We start from the raw sequence: 9,883 nt of genomic DNA, 5'->3' as shown, positions 1-9,883 counted from the left end.
CATTATCTTATTATCTTAAAAAAATGTGTTATACTTTGAATCGGTCAAGTCCGAGAATGGTGAAAATTGTTAATTTATGTGTTAATTAATTAATTTATATAATTTATAATATATTTTGAAGTGATGTATTTTTATTTTATTTAAGTTACAAAGTACTTACAACATTTAAATTTCAGTTAAACAGGTACAGTGGTTTTATTCTCATTTTCTATAAAATTTATAAACTTCTTAAATAAAATTGAAGAAAGTTACAACTATATATATTGATCTTTCAAAGAAACTCCAAAACATTTAGTACATAATACTAGCTGCTCCTGTGGAATAGGAATTTCTATTTATTCTTTAAATTTTGAATAATAGAATTATGAAAATAATTGGAATATATAATTATTGAAATTCTCTTTGGTAAAATTCAACGGCCCCAAATACTACCAGATACATATCTTCTCGCAATCCGCTTTGGTGCTTCGGCAGTGTGTAGTGGAACTGCAACACCAAACATTCTTTGGTGTTTTAGAGCATGTTCCTTTGGGCTTTCTTTCCGGGTTGGCACCTGCAGAAAATTTAAAGAATAAAACAAAATTAAAAGATGATGGAGTATATTAATATTAATTTAATGGTAATGATGCTAGAGGATTGGATGGAACATATGCTATATATGACATACATTCATGAAGACTAGCAAGACAAATGAGAACAATACAAAATATAGCAAATTTTGATGCCGACATTGTAAACTTTCACAGTAAAAAAATGCTTTGTGTGTGTATTTTAGGAAACCTTACGTATGAACATATACATATATATAGGTCTTTGAAGACTATTTTTAGAATTATCCAGAAAAACTGTTTTCAATTGATTGGTTAGTTTTATTTTCTTTATATCCTAAAATATTTATGTTAAATTTTATTTAAAATATTCATTTTCGTTTTTGATACAATAATTCAGCACCTAAAAATACCTATTAACGACAACCGTATATATATATATGTAACGTTGAAAGATTAAATATGTGGATAAAATAAACTAGCAATAGATTAGCTACCAATTTTAGCATTTACTAATTTCTTATCGATATCCTTATATGAGAAGATGTATATATGTCCCTGAAAATGTTTCGCATGATAATCCGAAGAATCTGAAAATATAATTATTGGTTACTTTTATTCTCCTTATATTTTAATATATTTATGTTAAAAAGTTCCAAAATTTTCATTTTATTTTTTGATAGGATATATCACCACCTAAAAGTACAGCCATATGTATATATATATGGGTAACTTTAAAAGCTTAAAGATGTGGCCAAATTAAATTAGCAAAGAGTAGCTACTATATTTTTTTTTACTAATTTATTTTAGATGGAAAAATAGAGTCTTCGATTCTTAATGGATTTATCTATATATATTATGAAAGTCGGGCATATACTGATTGAAGTTAAAAGTTATTGTAGATACTAATTTACTTAAAAGTTCTAATTTACCAAAAAGTATTTTTATGGTGAAATAAATAAAGAAAAATATTTTTATTATTATTTTCCAAACATAGATGTACGTGAGAAATATATATGATAATCAAAATATTGTAAGGACTATCATAAGAGAAAAACAAAATAATAAAAGTTATGTTACTAATATGAACTAACGCCTAGGTAGCCATTATATTATTTATTGGTTTTCAAAATGACATATTTTACGTGAGAATAATTTAATAATAATAATAGTGCTATAAACCACCATTTTCCAAGATAAAACATGATCACAATGTCAGTAATATCGTAAGCATTATTGAAGCCTCATGGTTAAATTCAATGAAAAACCTTTCTCATTAATAACCTTGTTCATAACAATAATATATTGTTTCATGTAAGATGCATATTACATGAAATAAAAATTATGTGTTTTCAGTTATTGTAAAATAACTGAAAATTATTTTATTAGTAATGGTGTAAATATGATATATTATTTGTTTAGAAAAAAATCATTTTTGTCATTCATATATTAAATAAATTATTTATGTCAAATAAAAAATCATTTTTTCTTGGCTTATATATTAATTAATCTTAACTTTGGCTTTCAACTTTTTCTTGTTAAATAATTTGATGTATATAAGATATGGATTATATAATGCAAATGTGTTTTACAAGTAAGTGATAAAACCATATCAAAATGTTGTGAATGGTTAAGAATAATTAGCGATTAAGTTCATGGTGGAAACAAAACAATGTTTTGGTTATATTTATAAAAAAATTATATATTAATTTTTATTATAAAATTTTAGTGTTTGAGAAGACCCACACCGTTATGGATTACAGTACATTATCTTATTATCTTAAACAATTGTGTTATATTTTGAATCGGTCAAGTCCGAGAATGGTGAAAATTGTTAATTTTTGTGTTAATTAATTAATTTATATAATTTATAATATATTTTGAAGTGATGTATTTTTATTTTATTTAATTTACAAAGTACTTACAACATTTAAATTTTAGTTAAACAGGTACAGTGGTTTTATTCTCATTTTCTATAAAATTTATAAATTTCTTAAATAAAATTGAAGAAAGTTACAACTATATATATTGATCTTTCAAAGAAATTCCAAAACATTTAGTACATAATACTAGCTACTTCTGTGGAATAGGAATTTCTGTTTATTCTTTAAATTTTGAATAATAGAATTATGAAAATAATTGGAATATATAATTATTGAAATTCTCTTTGGTAAAATTCAACGGCCCTAGATACTACCAGATACACATCTTCTCACAATCCGCTTTGGTGCTTCGGCAGTGTGTAGTGGAACTGCAACACCAAACATTCTTTGGTGTTTTAGAGCATGTTCCTTTGGGCTTTTTTTTCGGGGTTGGCACCTGCAGAAAGTTTAAAGAATAAAACAAAATTAAAAGATGATGGAGTATATTAATATTAATTTAATGGTAATGATGCTAGAGGATTGGATGGAACATATGCTATATATGACATACATTCATGAAGACTAGCAAGACAAATGAGAACAATACAAAATATAGCAAATTTCGATGCCGACATTGTAAACTTTCACAGTAAAAAAATGCTTTGTGTGTGTATTTTAGGAAACCTTACGTATGAACATATACATATATATAGGTCTTTGAAGACTATTTTTAGAATTATCCAGAAAAAATGTTTTCAATTGATTGGTTAGTTTTATTTTCTTTATATCCTAAAATATTTTTGTTAAATTTTATTTAAAATATTCATTTTCGTTTTTGATACAATAAGTCAGCACCTAAAAATACCTATTAACGACAACCATATATATATATATATATATATATATATATATATATATATATATATATATATATATATATATATATATATATATATATATATATATATATGTAACGTTGAACGATTAAATATGTGGATAAAATAAACTAGCGATAGATTAGCTACCAATTTTAGCATTTACTAATTTCTTATCGATATCCTTATATCTGAACATGTATATATGTCCCTGAAAATGTTTCGCATGATAATCCGAAGAATCTGAAAATATAATTATTGGTTACTTTTATTTTCCTTATATTCTCATATTCTAATATATTTATGTTAAAAAGTTCCAAAATTTTCATTTTATTTTTTGATAGGATATATCATCACCTAAAAGTACAGCCATATGTATATATATATATGGCTAACTTTAAAAGCTTAAAGATGCGGCCAAATTAAATTAGCAAAGAGTAGCTACTACATTTTTTTTTACTAATTTATTTTAGATGGAAAAATAGAGTCTTCGATTCTTAATGGATTCATCTATATATATTATGAAAGTCAGACATATAATGATTGAAGTGAAATTTTATTGTAGGTACTAATTTACTTAACATTTTTAATTTACCAAAAAGTATTTTTATGGTGAAATAATAAAGAAAAATATTTTTATTATTATTTTCCAAACATAGATATACGTAAGAAATATATATGATAATCAAAATATTGTAAGGACTATCTTAAGAGAAAAACAAAATAATAAAAATTATGTATCTAATATGAACTAACGCCTAGGTAGCCATTATATTATTTATTGTTTTCAAAATGACATATTTTACGTGAGAATAATTTAATAATAATTATAGTTCTATAAACCACCATTTTCCAAGATAAAACATGATCACAATGTCAGTAATATCGTAAGTATTATTGAAGCCTCATGGTTAAATTCAATGAAAGACCTTTCTCATTAATAACCTTGTTCATAACAATAATATATTTTTTCATGTAAGATGCATAAACACCAAGTTATGTGTTTTCAGTTATTGTAAAATAAAAATTATGTAATTAGTAATGGTGTAAATATGATATATTATTTGTTTAGAAAAAAAAATCAGTTTTGTCATTCATATATTAAATAAATTATTTATGTCAAATAAAAAATCATTTTTTCTTGGCTTATATATTAATTAATCTTAACTTTGGCTTTCAAGTTTTTCTTGTTAAATAATTTGATGTATATAAGATATGGATTATATAATGCAAATGTGTTTTACAAGTAAAGTGATAAAACCATATCAAAATGTTGTGAATGGTTCAGAATAATTAGCGATTAAGTTCATGGTGGAAACAAAACAATGTTTTGGTTATATTTATAAAAAAAATATATATTAATTTTTATTATAAAATTTTAGTGTTTGAGAAGACCCACACCCTTATGGATTACAGTACATTATCTTATTATCTTAAACAATTGTGTTATATTTTGAATCGGTCAAGTCTGAGAATGGTGAAAATTGTTAATTTTTGTGTTAATTAATAAATTTATACAATTTATAATATATTTTGAAGTGATGTATTTTTATATTATTTAAGTTACAAAGTACTTACAACATTTAAATTTCAGTTAAACAGGTACAGTGGTTTTATTCTCATTTTTTATAAAATTTGTAAACTTCTTAAATAAAATTGAAGAAAGTTACAACTATATATATTGATCTTTCAAAGAAATTCCAAAACATTTGGTACATAATACTAGCTGCTCCTGTGGAATAGGAATTTCTATTTATTCTTTAAATTTTGAATAATAGATTTATGAAAATAATAGGAATATATAATTATTGAAATTCTTTTTGGTAAAATTCAACGGCCCCAGATACTACCAGATACACATCTTCTCACAATCCGCTTTGGTGCTTCGGCAGTGTGTAGTGGAACTGCAACACCAAACATTCTTTGGTGTTTTTGAGCATGTTCCTTTGGGCTTTTTTTCCGGGTTGGCACCTGCAGAAAGTTTAAAGAATAAAACAAAATTGAAAGATGATGGAGTATATTAATATTAATTTAATGGTAATGATGCTAGAGGATTGGATGGAACATATGCTATATATGACATACATTCATGAAGACTAGCAAGACAAATGAGAACAATACAAAATATAGCAAATTTCGATGCCAACATTGTAAACTTTCACAGTAAAAAAATGCTTTGTGTGTGTATTTTAGGAAACCTTACGTATGAACATATACATATATATAGGTCTTTGAAGACTATTTTTAGAATTATCCAGAAAAAATGTTTTCAATTGATTGGTTAGTTTTATTTTCTTTATATCCTAAAATATTTTTGTTAAATTTTATATTTAAAATATTCATTTTCGTTTTTGATACAATAAGTCAGCACCTAAAAATACCTATTAACGACAACCATATATATATATATAAATATATATATATATGTAACGTTGAACGATTAAATATGTGGATAAAATAAACTAGCGATAGATTAGCTACCAATTTTAGCATTTACTAATTTCTTATCGATATCCTTATATCTGAACATGTATATATGTCCCTGAAAATGTTTCGCATGATAATCCGAAGAATCTGAAAATATAATTATTGGTTACTTTTATTTTCCTTATATTCTCATATTCTAATATATTTATGTTAAAAAGTTCCAAAATTTTCATTTTATTTTTTGATAGGAGATATCATCACCTAAAAGTACAGCCATATGTATATATATATGGCTAACTTTAAAAGCTTAAAGATGCGGCCAAATTAAATTAGCAAAGAGTAGCTACTACATTTTTTTTACTAATTTATTTTAGATGGAAAAATAGAGTCTTCGATTCTTAATGGATTCATCTATATATATTACGAAAGTCAGACATATAATGATTGAAGTGAAATTTTATTGTAGGTACTAATTTACTTAACATTTTTAATTTACCAAAAAGTATTTTTATGGTGAAATAATAAAGAAAAATATTTTTATTATTATTTTCCAAACATAGATATACGTAAGAAATATATATGATAATCAAAATATTGTAAGGACTATCATAAGAGAAAAACAAAATAATAAAAATTATGTATCTAATATGAACTAACGCCTAGGTAGCCATTATATTATTTATTGTTTTCAAAATGACATATTTTACGTGAGAATAATTTAATAATAATTATAGTTCTATAAACCACCATTTTCCAAGATAAAACATGATCACAATGTCAGTAATATCGTAAGTATTATTGAAGTCTCATGGTTAAATTCAATGAAAAACCTTTCTCATTAATAACCTTGTTCATAACAATATTATATTTTTTCATGTAAGATGCATAAACACCAAGTTATGTGTTTTCAGTTATTGTAAAATAAAAATTATGTAACTAGTAATGGTGTAAATATGATATATTATTTGTTTAGAAAAAAAAATCAGTTTTGTCATTCATATATTAAATAAATTATTTATGTCAAATAAAAAATCATTTTTTCTTGGCTTATATATTAATTAATCTTAACTTTGGCTTTCAACTTTTTCTTGTTAAATAATTTGATGTATATAAGATATGGATTATATAATGCAAATGTGTTTTACAAGTAAAGTGATAAAACCATATCAAAATGTTGTGAATGGTTCAGAATAATTAGCGATTAAGTTCATGGTGGAAACAAAACAATGTTTTGGTTATATTTATAAAAAAAATATATATTAATTTTTATTATAAAATTTTAGTGTTTGAGAAGACCCACACCCTTATGGATTACAGTACATTATCTTATTATCTTAAACAATTGTGTTATATTTTGAATCGGTCAAGTCCGAGAATGGTGAAAATTGTTAATCTTTGTGTTAATTAATTAATTTATACAATTTATAATATATTTTGAAGTGATGTATTTTTATTTTATTTAAGTTACAAAGTACTTACAACATTTAAATTTCAGTTAAACAGGTACAGTGGTTTTATTCTCATTTTTTATAAAATTTGTAAACTTCTTAAATAAAATTGAAGAAAGTTACAACTATATATATTGATCTTTCAAAGAAATTCCAAAACATTTAGTACATAATACTAGCTGCTCCTGTGGAATAGGAATTTCTATTTATTCTTTAAATTTTGAATAATAGATTTATGAAAATAATAGGAATATATAATTATTGAAATTCTTTTTGGAAAAATTCAACGGCCCCAGATACTACCAGATACACATCTTCTCACAATCCGCTTTGGTGCTTCGGCAGTGTGTAGTGGAACTGCAACACCAAACATTCTTTGGTGTTTTTGAGCATGTTCCTTTGGGCTTTTTTTCCGGGTTGGCACCTGCAGAAAGTTTAAAGAATAAAACAAAATTAAAAGATGATGGAGTATATTAATATTAATTTAATGGTAATGATGCTAGAGGATTGGATGGAACATATGCTATATATGACATACATTCATGAAGACTAGCGAGACAAATGAGAACAATACAAAATATAGCAAATTTCGATGCCGACATTGTAAACTTTCACAGTAAAAAAATGCTTTGTGTGTGTATTTTAGGAAACCTTACGTATGAACATATTCATATATATAGTTCTTTGAAGACTATTTTTAGAATTATCCAGAAAAACTGTTTTCAATTGATTGGTCAGTTTTATTTTCTTTATATCCTAAAATATTTATGTTAAATTTTATTTAAAATATTCATTTTCGTATTTGATACAATAAGTCAGCACCTAAAAATACCTATTAACGACAACCATATATATATATATATGTAACGTTGAACGATTAAATATGTGGATAAAATAAACTACCAATAGATTTGCTACCAATTTTAGCATTTACTAATTTCATATGAATATCCTTAAAAGTGAACATGTATATATGTCCCTGAAAATTTTCGCATGATAATCTGAATAATCTGAAAATATAATTATTGGTAACTTTTATTCTCCTTATATTATTATTTATTAAAACATATTTATTGTAATATATTATATTTATTATAATATAATTATTGTTTCTTGTAAGATGCATAAAGACCAAGTTATGTACTTTCAGTTATTGTACAATAAAAATTATGTAATTAGTAATGGCGTAAATATGATACATTATTTGTTTAGCAAAAATTTAGTTTTATCATTCATATATTAAATAAATTATTTTATGTCAAATTAAATATCAATTTTTTCTTGGCTTATATATTAATTAATCTAAACTTTCGCTTTCAACTTGTACTTGTTAAATAATTATATATATATATATATATATATAAGATATGGATTATATAATGCAAATGTGTTTTACAAATTAAATGATAAAACAATATCAAAATGTTGTGAATGACTAAGAATAATTAGCGATTCAGTTCATGGTGAAAACAAAATATGTTTTGTTTACATTTATACAAAATTTATCTATTAATTTTTATTATAAAACTTTAGTGAGACCATATTGAGAAGACCCATACCCTTTTGGATTGTTTTTTACAGTATATTATCTTATTATCCTAAACAATTGTGTTATATTTTGAATCAGTCAAGTCCGAGAATGGTTAAAATTCTTATTTTTGTGTTAATTAATTTATTTAATACTAATTTATATAGTTTATAATATATTTTGAAGTTATGTATTTTATTTTGTTTAATTTACAAAGTACTTACAACACTTAAATTTCAGTTAAACAGCTACAGTGGTTTTATTCTCATTTTCTATAAAATTTATAAATTTCTTAAATACAATTGAAGAAATTTAGAAAGACAACTATTTATATTGATCTTTCAAAGAAATTCCAAAACATTTAGTACATAATACTAACTGCTTCTGTGGAATAGGAATTTCTATTTATTATTTAAATTTTGAATAATAGAAGTATGAAATAATTGGAATATATAATTATTGAAATTTTCTTCAGAAAAATTCAACGGCCCTAGATACTACCAGATACAAATCTTCTCACAATCCGCTTTGGTGCTTCGGCAGTGTGTACTGGAACTGCAACACCAAACATTCTTTGGTGTTTTAGAGCATGTTTTTTTGGGCTTTTTTTCCAGGGTGGCACCTGCATAAAGTTTAAACAATAAAAAAAATTAAAAAAATCATGGAGTATATTAATATTAATTTAATGGTAACGATGGTAGATTATTGGATGGAACGTTAGCTATATATGACATACATTCATAAAGATTAACAAGACAAATTAGAACGATACAAAATATAGCAATTTTCGATGCCGACATTGTAAACCTTCACAATAAAAAAATGCTTTGTGTGTTTATTTTAGGAAACCTTACGTATGAACATATACATATATATAGGTCTTTGAAGACTATTTTTAGAATTATCCATAAATTTTTTTTAAAATTGATTGGTTATTTTTATTTTCTTTATATCCTAAAATATTTATGTTAAATTTTATTCAAAACATTCATTTTTCATTTTTGATACAATAAGTCAGTACCTAAACATACCTATTAACGACAATCATATATATATGTAACGTTGAACGATTAAATATGTGGATAAAATAAACTAGCAATAGATTAACTACCAGTTTTAGCATTTACTATTTTTTTATCGATATCCTTATATGTGAACATGTATATATGTCCCTGAAAATGTTTCGTATGATAAT

General features: G+C 24.0%; 2 long non-coding RNA genes across 2 annotated transcripts; both read right to left on the bottom strand.

The window, feature by feature from the left end:
* Positions 1 to 238: 238 nt before the first annotated feature.
* Positions 239 to 3,107, bottom strand: LOC111211352. Its single transcript, XR_007315980.1, has 3 exons — positions 2,982 to 3,107; positions 668 to 2,867; positions 239 to 553 (listed from the first exon to the last, which is right to left on the bottom strand). It is a non-coding gene; the product is annotated as an uncharacterized LOC111211352 (long non-coding RNA).
* Positions 3,108 to 5,218: 2,111 nt separating this feature from the next.
* LOC106405326 lies at positions 5,219 to 5,476 on the bottom strand. Its single transcript, XR_001281326.3, has 2 exons — positions 5,371 to 5,476; positions 5,219 to 5,256 (listed from the first exon to the last, which is right to left on the bottom strand). It is a non-coding gene; the product is annotated as an uncharacterized LOC106405326 (long non-coding RNA).
* Between the last annotated feature and the right edge of the window lie 4,407 nt (positions 5,477 to 9,883).

The sequence above is a fragment of the Brassica napus genome, chromosome A9 (assembly GCF_020379485.1).
Source record: "Brassica napus cultivar Da-Ae chromosome A9, Da-Ae, whole genome shotgun sequence".
NCBI lineage: Eukaryota > Viridiplantae > Streptophyta > Magnoliopsida > Brassicales > Brassicaceae > Brassica > Brassica napus.
This window is presented reverse-complemented; position numbering and strand designations above follow the sequence as displayed.